This window comes from Anomalospiza imberbis, chromosome 15 (assembly GCF_031753505.1).
Source record: "Anomalospiza imberbis isolate Cuckoo-Finch-1a 21T00152 chromosome 15, ASM3175350v1, whole genome shotgun sequence".
Classification (NCBI taxonomy): Eukaryota; Metazoa; Chordata; class Aves; order Passeriformes; family Viduidae; genus Anomalospiza; species Anomalospiza imberbis.
The window spans coordinates 1179402-1192474 of NC_089695.1; the positions used below are offsets into that span (position 1 = coordinate 1179402).

The 13073-nt window shown below is 49.4% G+C and overlaps 1 protein-coding gene and 1 long non-coding RNA gene across 2 annotated transcripts in view; one reads left to right on the forward strand and one right to left on the reverse strand.

Moving 5' to 3' along the window:
- Nucleotides 1-899: 899 nt before the first annotated feature.
- Nucleotides 900-2569, reverse strand: LOC137482888 (uncharacterized). The gene is made up of 2 exons (XR_011004259.1): nt 1773-2569; nt 900-1571 (listed from the first exon to the last, which is right to left on the reverse strand). It is a non-coding gene; the product is annotated as an uncharacterized lncRNA (long non-coding RNA).
- Nucleotides 2570-3514: 945 nt separating this feature from the next.
- CTNNA1 (catenin alpha 1) overlaps nt 3515-13073 on the forward strand; it is a 118218-nt gene continuing 108659 nt past the window's right edge. The window contains exon 1 of the mRNA XM_068205494.1: nt 3515-3666. The gene's annotated coding sequence lies outside the window, so the exon portion shown is untranslated. The remainder of the gene's footprint in view (nt 3667-13073) is intronic.

Genomic DNA, 13073 nt, shown 5'->3' on the forward strand with positions numbered 1-13073 from the left:
CAATGTCTGGTTCATCCCACACCTGTGACCCTCCCCTGAAGTATCAGGTATCTGTGACCCCATTGGCCCAAGTCCTGCTCCAGCCCACCCTGAAGCCCCCTGATAAGGTGTGCCCTAGGGACCAGACTCCCTCTTGGACCTTCCCCTGGGACCCTCACCTGAATCCTCGCTCCCGCTCTCTCCCTCTCCCTCTCTCCCTGGGCCTGCCACGAGTTGCGCCTGGCAACTCCAAGCAGGGCTTTTCATCCCTTTTAATAAACCACATCTTCTAAGACCTGACTTCAGAGATCTCTCATCCATCCGAACCGTCCTGGAGTCCCGCGCTCTCTACACTTCCTATACAGACCCAGCCCAGGATTTACAGGAAAATGCAGCTCCCCTGCGCTGGCTACACCCACACAGCATCTCCAGGTGGCCCTGGCCAGGGATTGCCCTTGTGCGCACACCTAAGGAACAGGGCCAGGCTGCCAGGAGTGCGCAGCCGCCAGCCCCACTCTGCTCTGCTGCACCTTGGATCGGACGGGAGCGTTTTCTGATTCTACACAAACAACCTCCCCCAGTATCAGGGCGGCCACCTCGGCTCTCTCCCTGTCCTCTCCCCTGGCTCACCCTGCGTTTTTGCCAGTGAAAAAGGGCAAGAAAAACATTTTAAAAACCGCCAGGAAAATGGGATTACAAAACCACAAACACTGTTACAGGAAGATTTGAGGTCAAGCAGCATACTTGTAACTCATTTCAGAAAATGCATTAGATTTCAAGCTGCCAATGACATGGGCCGGATGGGAGGTGTGAGCCGCTGTTGCTGGGTGCCTGTCTGAACTCCCTGCATTTTAGTCTTGTTGACAGAGCCCAGTGCTGTGATTCAGAGAGAGCTGTTAATTAAGAGACAAAGTCCAATCTCAAGCTAGCTGGCTCTATTTTTACATAATTTTATGTTTTGTTAGCTGAGCCTTTTAACTCGCTCCATGAACCAACAGAGCTGCCAGCTGATCTCCTACTTTTCCCTTGACTTTTCAGTGGTGCGGTGCAGAACATGTGATTCTCTACAACTCCAGGCCTTCTACTTTGGAATCTGTAGGTTTAAAAGGGATTTTTTTTTAATCTGACATTTTGTCCAGAAAGGATGTGAGGCACACAGAACTGCCGAATGTGGAAGGCACCATAGGAGGCCAAGACATGATATTAAAACGAGTAATGAAAGAAAGCAAGCTGTTTAAGTGTAAACTCCATTTTTACTGAGAGTATGCTACAGACAGAAATGAGTAGTTTGGATCCCTGGTGCAATTGACACCAAATATTAATGGTTTGGTATAAGCAGAAAACACAATGAAGTTAAAAAAATCTGTTTTCCACTTATTTCCATAGGAGAGTCTGTTTGTTGAGGCACTGAAGACGTGTATTTTTTTTAATAACCTGAATCTCAGTCAGTTTCATAATTATAGATCTCACATTCTTTAGACTAATTTCACTCACTGACAAGGCTGGGCTCTTGATCCCTATTTTCTTTCTGGATTATAAAACAACAGTACTCTGCTTACTTCCTTGTCTTGGATCCCTTTCTTGGATTAAACCTGCAGGAAGGAAAAATGCATTCTAATTCCCTGCAGGACACAGTGTTCCTGCAGGAAAGTCTTGTAGGAATATGGCAACCATGGGAAACACAGCCCTGCAAATCCCATTGAACCAGGATCTGGAGGGAAGTCACAGTCCTGACCACGGTGTGGTCACCTGTGCTGTGACACCGACCTCGGGACAGCCCCTCAGTTACATACCTTGAATGAATCTTCCTTGTAGGTTACTCAATCTCTCTATTTTTTGCTTAATAACAAAGGATGGAGTGTGTAGATTCATGTATCGCACAAGTGCTGGCAAATGAGTCATGAAATGTATTCAATTTATTCACTTGTCTTTACAACCCAGTACAAGTGTAAGTTCCGTGGAGAGATTTGTATTAAAAACCATCTGAAAACACAACACAGAAAGTCCCAGAGTAATTTGTTGCAGAGTAAAAAAAGAACTCTTTCTCACAACATGCTTATTGAGACTTTCCAAAGAAAACTTTGAAACAAATTACCACATAAAGACAACTTTCTCTACCTGCAGACCTGCCTCTGCAGGTCAAGGTTAGGTTCCCAAAATCTTCCTCTCTTCTTAGAGGGGTTCCTGTGGCCCTGCTTGTACTCTGGGATTTCCTCTCACCTGTAGTCTTGTTATTAGAGACGTTTGGCCGAAAACAAGGCATTTCCTAAAAGCAGCAGCTCTCAGGAGGGTGAAAATATCTGTGTTTTCAAAACGAAACACCAATTCAGAAACCCAGGGGGAACCCAGCTATAACTTTCCCTCTGTTTCCTTCAAACCCCTGCATCCATTGCCTCCCCTCTCTCCAAAGACCCTCGGCAAACTGCGCTTAGGAGGACAAGGCCAGATTTTAACGTGGAATTTGTTGGTTCTACCTCAAAAGTGCCATCCTAAGAGCCTGGGCTGGGCGCGGCCGGTGGAGGGCTGTGAAGGGAGGCCGCCCGTCGGCTCACGGAGCGAGGGGGACAGGGAGCGGTGCCAGGCTCCGCTGCGGGGCCTGGGCGGTTTGGAGGTGCCTGCCCGGGGTGAGGGGGTCCCCCCGTCCTGCCCGGGGTGAGGGGAACTCCCCCGTCCTGCCCGGGGTGAGGGGAACTCCCCCGTCCTGCCCGGGGTGAGGGGGTCTCCCTGTCCTGCCCGGGGTGAGGGGGTCTCCCCGTCCTGCCCGGGGTGAGGGGGTCTCCCTGTCCTGCCCGGGGTGAGGGGAACTCCCCCGTCCTGCCCGGGGTGAGGGGGTCTCCCTGTCCTGCCCGGGGTGAGGGGAACTCCCCCGTCCTGCCCGGGGTGAGGGGGTCTCCCTGTCCTGCCCGGGGTGAGGGGAACTCCCCCGTCCTGCCCGGGGTGAGGGGAACTCCCCCGTCCTGCCCGGGGTGAGGGGGTCTCCCCGTCCTGCCCGGGGTGAGGGGAACTCCCCCGTCCTGCCCGGGGTGAGGGGAACTCCCCCGTCCTGCCCGGGGTGAGGGGGTCTCCCTGTCCTGCCCGGGGTGAGGGGGTCTCCCCGTCCTGCCCGGGGTGAGGGGGTCTCCCTGTCCTGCCCGGGGTGAGGGGAACTCCCCCGTCCTGCCCGGGGTGAGGGGGTCTCCCTGTCCTGCCCGGGGTGAGGGGGTCCCGCCGTCCTGCCCGGGATGAGGGGGTCTCCCTGTCCTGCCCGGGGTGAGGGGGTCCCGCCGTCCTGCCCGGGATGAGGGGAACTCCCCCGTCCTGCCCGGGGTGAGGGGGTCCCGCCGTCCTGCCCGGGATGAGGGGGTCTCCCTGTCCTGCCCGGGGTGAGGGGGTCCCGCCGTCCTGCCCGGGATGAGGGGGTCTCCCCGTCCTGCCCGGGGTGAGGGGCTCTCCCCGTCCTGCCCGGGGTGAGGGGCTCTCCCTGTCCTGCCCGGGGTGAGGGGGTCCCGCCGTGTCCCCGCCGTCCCTCACCTGCGGGCGGGCGGCGCCGGCAGGGCGCGGGGGCGGCGCGGCGGGCGGTGCCGGGAAGAGCGGCCGGGCCGGGCGGGGAGGCGCCGGAAGAGCCCATTTCCTCCGCGGGACGGGACAAAGCGGCGCGGCCGAGCGCAGCCAGGGCGGCCGCCACCCTCCCAGCCCAGCTCTGCCCCGGTAAAGTTGCGGCTCTCGCACTTGGAAACTTTTGGGCGCCAGCCGGGCCGTGCTGCCGCGGGGCCGGGGCGGGGGGCAGAGGGTGGGAGCGGAGCGGAGCGGGCCGCGCGTGGGGAGGGAGCCGGGCCCGGCTGCGGAGGCTGCGCTGCTCCGAGCGGCGGGGCCCGCGTGGGAGCGGGGCGGGCCCGCGGCGTTCGGGGCCGCCGAGCGCGTTCTGCCGGGGGAGAAGCGCGGCCGGGCCGCTCCCGGCGAAGTTTCGGTGCGGCGGGCGGTGTCCAGGCCCCTCCCCGCGCGGCCGGGGCCGCCCTGGCGCCGCTCCCCGGCTGCGGGTAGGGCCGGGCGCGGCCGGGAGCCCCCGGGAGCGCTCCGTGCCTTTCGGGCCCGCGGTCTGTCCGGGCGGCGCAGCCGAAGCCGGAGCGAGCCCTCCTCCAGCCCAGGCCGTGCTGCTGATCCCGTACACGGACAGCCGGGAACACCCCGCGGCCCCGCCTGGCTCCGCCACGTTTTCTGACACCCACCGCTAATCCCCTCCTGTGCTGGAAGGCGAGAGCCTCTCCTTCGCTGACAGAAAGTTTCGTGCTACTTTTCCCAAACAAAAAGTAGGGAGAGCGCATCCGCTCCTTGGTTATGTGCGGCCCTGTGTCTGCTGCCTGTGGCCCTGGGGTCCCTGGGCAGCGTGGGTCACCCGACTGTTACTCATTGCTCCTGCCAGTTCAGAACGCCTAAAATCTTTCAGACCGAAAGCTTGCAGGAAAGTGTGTGTTCCAGTTTTGTTTAGTGACGAATCAGATGTGAGCAAGGCACGGCTCCCTGCCCGTGTGCCCTTGGCTCGCCAGCCGTGCCCGGGCGGTGTCTTCTGGCGAGGGTCATCGATCGCTCCCTCGCCCCGCTGGGCTGCGAGCCCCATGACCGCGTCCTCAGCCCAGCTTTCGGAGTTGTGACTCCGGGCGTGTCTGGACCATCTGTATTGAACTAGTCTGGGAGCTCTCTGCTGCCCTTCCCCCTTTGTTTGCCTTTGTCTATTGTTTTTTGGGATGGGAGTTGTGCAGAAGGTGTTTTCTGCGTGCTTCGGTCACTTGTGCTCTAGTTACTTGTTTCCTGTGTTTTTCCTGCACTGGGACTGGGGAGGTGGGAGAGGCTGCACTCCTCAGTCCCGCTGGCTACACTAGGCTCTGGGATTATTTCAGTTCCTGGGTTGGTTTGTAGGCAGGATTTTGTTGATGAAGGTGAAAGCCCAGCTCATTTTACGCTAGGTGTAGCCTTTGCTCTGTCTCGGGACAGCAAGGACACATTAAATGTTTTGTTGTACTTATTTCACCCTTCTGAATCGAAACACGTTGTTTGAAAGGACATACTTTGATGTTGAGTCACTGTTCATCATTTTCAAAGAAGCAATTTCTAAAACATCACAGAAATGTTTTGACTTTTCTCAGCGGAAACAAAGGTTTAGTAGGTTTTGCTTTTAGAAAGGCTTTGCCCTTACCTTTTCCATAATAAACAATGTGCCTTCAGTCTTTACAGTTTTTTTCAGCCAGCTCTAATAATAGGCCTCTGCATTGGAGATTTAAAGTTTATACAGGGTGGCCGGGGGGAGCGCAGTGGGCAGAGATTAGAAATCCCGTGCTCAAATCGATGCTTTAAAATACAAATGTAAATACTTTCCTCACAATTGATTTTCAGGCTTTGAAACATCAGCATTTCTGTGCTGATATGTGTCAGGACAGACATTAATGTGCAGCTTCTTCGTAGGGCTTCTGTTGGGCTAATAAATTTAACTGGAAGATGTAATAGAAGAGTAATTTGTGTTTTTTTCAGCAGCATGAATATCTTCTTTCTGCAGCTGTAAGATGCAGAAATTGATCTTGCAAAGGAATCTACATTAAGTAGAAATGTTTATGAGCTCGAAATACACTTTTGTGGGACTTCAGGCCTACCTTGAATTTACATCTGCTGTTACTGTTTGATTTCTAAATGACCTTTCTTATGCAGAGAATTAGTTAAGATCAAGAAAATACTCAGTGGCCAAACCAGCCTGCTCATCATAGGTGGACAGTGGGGCTGCTCTGGAGCGAAGGCCCACGTGGCCGTGCTGCTTCTGTTCAGGACTTGCTGGGTTCTGTTTTACTGGTTTCTCTCAGTTTTGCTGGACACCAAAGGAAATGTGATGAATAAAAGAGGACTGAGTGACATTTTGTTAGGACAGTACCTTATGAGACAGTCACTCAGCATAATGATGAGTCACAGACTGGTTTGGGTTGAAAGAGACCTTAAAGCTCTGGTTTCACTCTGCTGCCATGGGCAGGGACACCTGCAGGAAAACCCTGCACCTGCTCTGAGCCCTTCCACCATGGCCTTGAATGCTTCCTGCTGTTGTGCCTTAACTGCCATCCCTCAGAAGCTTGCGCTGCAGAACTTCAGTGCTGAAAGTATGACCTTGAGGAATGGGATCCGTTACTGCTCTGGGAATTCACCCGAACTGTTCTACAGCTAATCTGGAATAGCTCCATTCAGTGAGTTTATAGCTGGTGTGTTGGTTAAACAGCATTGCAGCTTTAGAGAAAGTGCAGATGTTTGATAATTACTACTTTTAACTCCATACTATTTTAATCCAGAAAATGAGATTTAAAATAGAGCTACCACAAAATTGTATGCTAGCACCCTGACTGGATGAGCTCCTCTGGAAAGACAAGCCGTGAGAGTGGCCTGCTGTGTCACGAAGCAGAACTGGGTGCAGATGGATTTACTGAGGTGAAGGAGGTGCAGGAGGAATGAGGTCACTGCAACTGCAAGTGAGATTGTTCTCCTCTAGTGACTGAGACTCCTTATCTGCTAGTCAGGCTGCGAATGGGTGTAACTGTGATTTCTGGTGTGCAGAAGGTTAGTACAAATCTGATACTTAAATATGATTCATAATTCCTTGTGACTGATGGATTTAAAGAGCTAGATACCTTTTCTCTCAATATGATTACATATTTTTGCTTGTTAATCCCAGATGTACTACAGAAAACATCTGTTAATCCTTTGATATGTGTTCATAAATATCTCTGGTGGAATTAAAGGAGTAACCTTTTTTCCCCATGCTTTATGAAGTGATAGAAATCATTCAATACACAGATCTAAACTAACACAGTTTGCAAAGTGAAATTCTCCCCCAGTCTGACGTTCCCTTCTGTTACAATTTCTCTAATTTACAAGACTGCCACTTATTAATCAGTTAGACTCCCAAGAGCCTCTTCTGAAAGGCTTTAAATTCAGGGATCAATGCCTGTATCCCGGGCTTATCCGAAGAACTGTGGGCAGCAGATCAAGGGCAGGGATTCTCCACCTCCTGTTCAAGGGGCACCTGCAGAGCTGCCCCAGCCCTGGGCCCAGCACAGGGAGGAGCTGGAGCTGCTGGAGCCAGCCCAGAGGAGGCTCCAGGATGAGCAGAGGATGGAGCAGCTCTGCTGGGAGGAAAGGCTGGGAGAGCTGGCATTGTTCTCCTGGAGAGGAGAAGGCTCTGTGGAGACCTTAGAACCCCTTCCAGTGCTTAAAGGGACTCCCAAGAGAGCTGGAGAGGTACTTTGGACAAGGGATGGGGGAACAGCTTCACACTGCCAGTGGGCAGGGATAGATGGGATATTGGGAAAAATTCTTGGCTGTGAGGGTGGGCAGGCCCTGGCACAGGGTGCCCAGAGCAGCTGTGGCTGCCCCTGGATCCCGGAAGTGTCCAAAGCCAGGTTGGACATTGGAGCTGCTTGGGACAGTGGAAGGTGTCCCTATCCACAGCAGGGGTGGAATGAGATGAGCTTTAAGGTCCCTCCCAAGCCAAACCATTCTCTGATAAACTCAGGGATGGAAAAAGCAAGCATGAGGCCAGCTGTAGCTAAAGGAACAACCATTGCCAAGGCAGAGAGTGGAACCGTGCCCACGAAGCCAAGCTGGAGGCCAGTTGGTGCTCTGGTAGCTCTGTTTTAGTGCGTGGAGTGGCACAAGGACAAATGAATGTTGGTGTTACAGCCTGAGAGTAAGTGAAACTCCTGGTAGTGAGGGGCTTGAGAGCGAAGCAGACAGGGAGCTGGTGCCAGTGTGGCAGGTAGGATTGCATTGGGCATAATGTGGGATCCTCAGCTTGTGGTGTGCTGCTTTTCCCAAAGAACACCCAGTTTCTCAGCAATCAGTGCCCTATTATGGAATAGATCTGCATATGACTGTATATGCTTAAGAATTTCTGTGTGGAGATGATGTTGAGCAAATGAGATTTTGGTGCAAATTAGGGTAGAAGAGGCACTGTTGGTTCACCCTGTTCTAAAGTAGCCTTCAATAGCTAGTTTAAGGAAGAAGCTCAAACTAATGATCTTAGTAGGTGGCTAGGTGCTGAAGGATCAGGGGAAGAAAAACTTTTTATTTTTAACCTGGAGGTTAACTGAGGGGAGATTGTAGGCCCCGCAGTTCTGTCATTGCTGTTGTTCAGCAGAAGGTCAAGAGGGCATTTAGGTAAATACTGAATTTGTGGCTTTTCATTTAAGTCAGTAAGGGTCAATGCTATCAGGAACATGTGGCCTTGATGGTTTGTGTGGTTTTCCATGCTCCGCCCTGCACTGCAGTTCCCACTTCCTCAAGGGCCCAGAGTTTTCATTCACTTATTCTGGGTACTTGTAGTGGTTATATCTATGCAGATCTAAGGCTCTTGGGGGGTGATTCTTTTTCTGTATCTTTCTCTGGTTGATACAACCTGAGCACAGAAGATCCACTTAAATAAATGGCCTGCACAAGGACTGCACTAACAATGTAGCTTTACAGAGCCACAAAGGTCAGTTGAATTTTTCATGTAAACAGGGCTGAGCTGTGTGCCTATAAAACGGTGTTTAACCTGCGTAACACTGAGCAGGTCAGTATTCATCCTAGCAAAGTGCTCTTGAGATCTCCAGCTGAACCTGTAGGTGGGTAAATGTTTTTTTTAATTGACTGGAATATTGAATTCAGAGCCAGTGTTGTTGAACAGCAGAGGACAGAGCTGTGGTGTGCTCAGAAGCAAGAAGGTGAAAGTGGGTGTGAGTGCAGCTAATCAAGATGTACAAGCTGCCAGTTTTTGCCCTCTTTCTTGCAAGTATGTCCTTGTAATGTATACTTGTCGAAGGAATCTCTTTTAGCATGGCTTAAAGACCTAGAGTCTCGCAGCTCAATGCTGAAGCGTTGCTCCTGGTCCTGGATAATTCATGATGGGCCGTGGAGGTGTGTGCAAGTGACACATCTCATAATAACTTCACTTACAAACCATAGCGTTCATTCCAACCAGTACCTGGTATCCAGGTGTTTTGGAGTCTAAGCATCCTGAAATTCCAATTATTTATTAATTTCAAAGGTGAGAAGTTGAACAATGACCTGTTAGTGGTGCATAGAGGGCTTGATGTGTTCTGATTGCTATAGCTGAGAGGTCTCTCCTGCTGTGACCCTCATCAGGAGGTTTTGGTTGTACTGGTCTCTTCAACTTTTTATTAGTCTAGCCCTTGTCTGAGGCCCTAAGTTAAAAGGCCTTCACCTGGTCTTGGCTGAGCTGACTGGTAGCAACAACTGAAGGAGGGAATAAAGCAGGAGCTCTGCTTGTAGCACTTTTGAGCAGTATCCTCTGGCTCTTTGATGCCTTTGTGGAGTGATGGATGCTCTAGGATTGGGTTTGGTGTCTCTTTCTGGTTCTCTGGTTGTAATTACTGACCCCTGCCACTTTTCTTTTTACTGATCCCTGCAATCATTTATCATCATTTATGTTCCCTCCCTCATATCCTCCTCCACCTTTTTCCTGGGTGGTGACAATGTGTAAAGCCATCCCTAAAAGGGAAAGCAGCAGGCAGGCAGTAAAACAAGCAGTAAAACCATAAGAGAAGAGCAAACAAGTAGCATGGTTCCCTGAGGTTCTCTGCCAAGGTCCAGCAGTTTAGGAGCTTCCTGAGGCAGGAGTTGGAGCCTGGACTGGCTGTTCTGCAGATGTGCCTGGTGGCCACAGTGACCAGTGCTGGCAGGAGGCCATATGGCCTCTGGTTCTGACAATCCTGGCTGCAGGTGCAGAGCAGCTCTCCCGTCATCACGTTCAGCCGATGACTTCTTGGCTTTTAAATTTAGAATTGTGAGTCTAAATTTTTAAATTAAATTGTGAGTCAAAGACTTCATACAAGCTACAAGTAAAATGAGAGATTTTTTGGAATATTTTTTGAGTAAAAAGGAGGAATCTGGTTTGGCTCTATGACAGGCGCTGGAGTGGTTTGCATGTTGGTACGAAGTATGGCTTTTTAGTTCCTGCTACTTCCACTCTTTGGAAGATGTGTTTAATTAGAAACCACTACCCTTGCAGCTGGAAACATATTTCCTGAGTAACATTAAACAGTGCATCCTGAAAGTGGAGATGTAGAGAAGGTCTTTTGGACAGTGGGCACAGCCTGTGTTTGTTAATCCATGACACTTCACTGCTGGTGGAGTCCTCAGTCACAGCCCTCTGACTTTGTACAGGTACAGAGAAGAGTGCAGTATGATTGTGAGCAGGGGGTTTTTCCCCTCTCTCCTAGCTGGGGGTTAGGGAGAAAAAATAATTACATAAAATCCAATAAGAGTAGCACAAAAAAAAAAGCTGGAGGGTTTATTTGTAGCAAAACAGAATAATGCAGATTACTTGTGCAGGGTTCAAAGCTTATAACCTCAAGGAGAAAAAGTTAATTTCTGGTCTTTATGCATCAGTACTTTAGCGTCAAGTGTTCTAAGCCGGTTTGCTTAGTTTACAGAACTGGTTAAGACAATTTGAATATGATTATTTGATTAGCAGAGTATTATTGTGGGCCTAGGGAAAAGTCAGTGGCTGTCAGTGAAAGATGCAGTGTTCAGCAGAACCAGAGGCAAGGTGCTGGTGCCAAGCCTATGGAACAGGATTTTTTAGCTCATCTGGTTTTTGTTCTGTAGGTTTGTCATGTTTCCTGTTCTTGGGGGTGAAGAGAAGGGGTGGAGAAAAAAAAAATGTGTCTTTAATCAGATGTGAGTTAGTTTCTACTTAGTAAATGGCTGTGTTACTACATTTCTTTTTCCAACAAGACCATCCAAGCAGCAACTCCTCTTTCTTAAACCTGATTCATTCATGTTGCTTCTATGGAATGTGGGTGGGACAGTGGATTTTTTTTTTCCCCCACAGAAATGGCTTTAATTGGTCATCTGTCTGTGAAAGCAGCGACTCAAGAGGATTCCTGCCCAGGCTGGTCATGGTTAGTGCTGGCTACCATGCACCGTGGTGCACCCTTAGTGAGTTTGTACTTGGCAGAAGGTGGTTATGGCTGTGTGGGAACTCCGGGAAGCATCCAAAAATGCATCACACCACTGTGTTTTTATTATGACTTGCTTTGCTCTTCTGGAGAAGCTGTGAAGTTCTCACCTGTTCCAGTGTCTGCAGCCTTGAGGAGATGGGGTGTCAGAGCATCCTGCCTTAGTGCAGGCACTGAGAGGTGCTTCACTCCTCCAAGCCATGCTTGTGCAGCCCATCCATGGTCACTCCTTCTTCTGGGGTTTGTTTTTGTGAAATTGCCCTTCCCCCTCCCGAACTCACAGCTGGAGCTGCAAGTTGAGAGTTGTCCGAGGGCGTGTGGTGATGGTGCAATTTTTCCTGTCAGAGGAACTCATTGTTTATAGCTGTGAGATGTTGCTGAAGGTTGCCCTGAGCATAAAATGAAAATCTCGGCCATGTCACCTGTGGGGTTTGTTACTTTGTATTTAAAAAAAAAACTGCTTTGTAATTTTTAGGTAAGGCTGACAGAATGTTCCTGAATCAAAGTGGAGGACTGCAAAAGGACTTCTGAAGGAGTTTTCATAGGAAACTTAAAAAGCATTTTACTTTGAAGAGTCTTCACACTCATGTTCTCCTTTTGCTTCAGTGGGTGCTTCTAGTAGGTTTTGGGAAAGGAGAAAACTGGAAAACTTTTTCCATTCTTAAAACATGGAAGTTTTTGTTATGTAGTCCTTAGTTGCTGCTGTGCTGAGCATGCAACTGAGAAAGAATATGGTATTTAGTCTCTGGTAATACAGCTGTCCATTTGCTCCATGTTTAACTAAATTTTCATCAATCCCCTAATTATAAGGAGTCTTTTTTTTTTTTTTTAACACATGCGTCGGCTCCAACAGCTCCATTATTTGTGGACTCCTGACAGTTTTAAATTGCTAATGAAGGTGTAGATTTCGAAGATGTGGTCAGCTAAAAGTACTGAAGGGTATTGCATAACAACATAACAATTTAGGAATAAAAATGCAGTTTGAGTGGGGTCACATTCTGGTTATTTCTGACTCTTTAGCATAAACAGCACTTTTTATTGCAGGTTGAGTGCTGAAGATGATCAGAACAAAAATCTCCAGGTTTTCTTTTCCCTTTATTGCCAGCCATCAGTGAGGTTTTGCAGGCTAAGCAAGAATCAATTTTGCAGCTGTGGCAAATTCTTCTGCCAACTGATAAAGTGGACTAATTTATAACAACCTTTTTTCTTATTTAACGTGTAGTTGTGGCAAAAATTATCTTGTTAAAAGGTTGCCCCTTCTTGCATTCATTGTTAATTTAAGGTTGGTAATTGGAACCTGTTCTGATGTAGTTTGGGGTTTGAAGAGCCATGCTCTGAAGCCACAGCCTAGTTATTATATCTGCACTGACTGTGTGTCCCTAGGGTCTGAAATGTGTGCTGTGGTTCAGAGAGTGCCAGAAAGCTGTTCTTTAATTCTTTCTCAATGATGTTAGGGAAGCTTCATGGAGTTTTCTGCCTCAAGAGTGGAAAGAAGCATGGAGGTTGGAAGGACTCTTGGTAGTTGAATTCAAGTGGTCCAGCAGATGCACAAGACCCTCCTGGGTCTCCAGGCTGAGCCCCTTTGTTGTGTTTCAGTGTGAACCTACAGTTTGAGCCTACAGCTTCAGTGTGAGAGATGTGGCTGAATAAGGGCTGGGTTTGGGAGGTTGAAGTTGCCATCACTGCAGGGATAAGCTCATGAGAGATGTTTCTGTTTGCTGAAAATGCAAGTGTGGTGTTGTCTGCGTGGCCAGAGCCTCGCAGTCCTGACCCACAAGGCAGCTAAATACAGCAGCTACAGATCCAGTAGTTACTTGTTCTGATTTGGGAAGTTATTTCACAGTGTTAGTGCAGGTCTTCAGCATAAAATGCACAAACATCCATGTGAAGGCAGAGTGAGTGGTTATTATTCATAACAGTAATAACTGGCTGGTCATGACACATCCTTTTTTTCCAAATATAAAGTTTTGTAACCAGAATATAAAAATGAATCTTAATTATAGAGGATATCCTCTTTTTTAGAACGAGCATGTGTGTCTTCTAAAGCACTCTTGATTCTCTGTCAGTCTTCTTTATGGAGTTGGGATCATGCAGGAGTTCTGGAAACTGAAAACTGCAGAAAGGAAT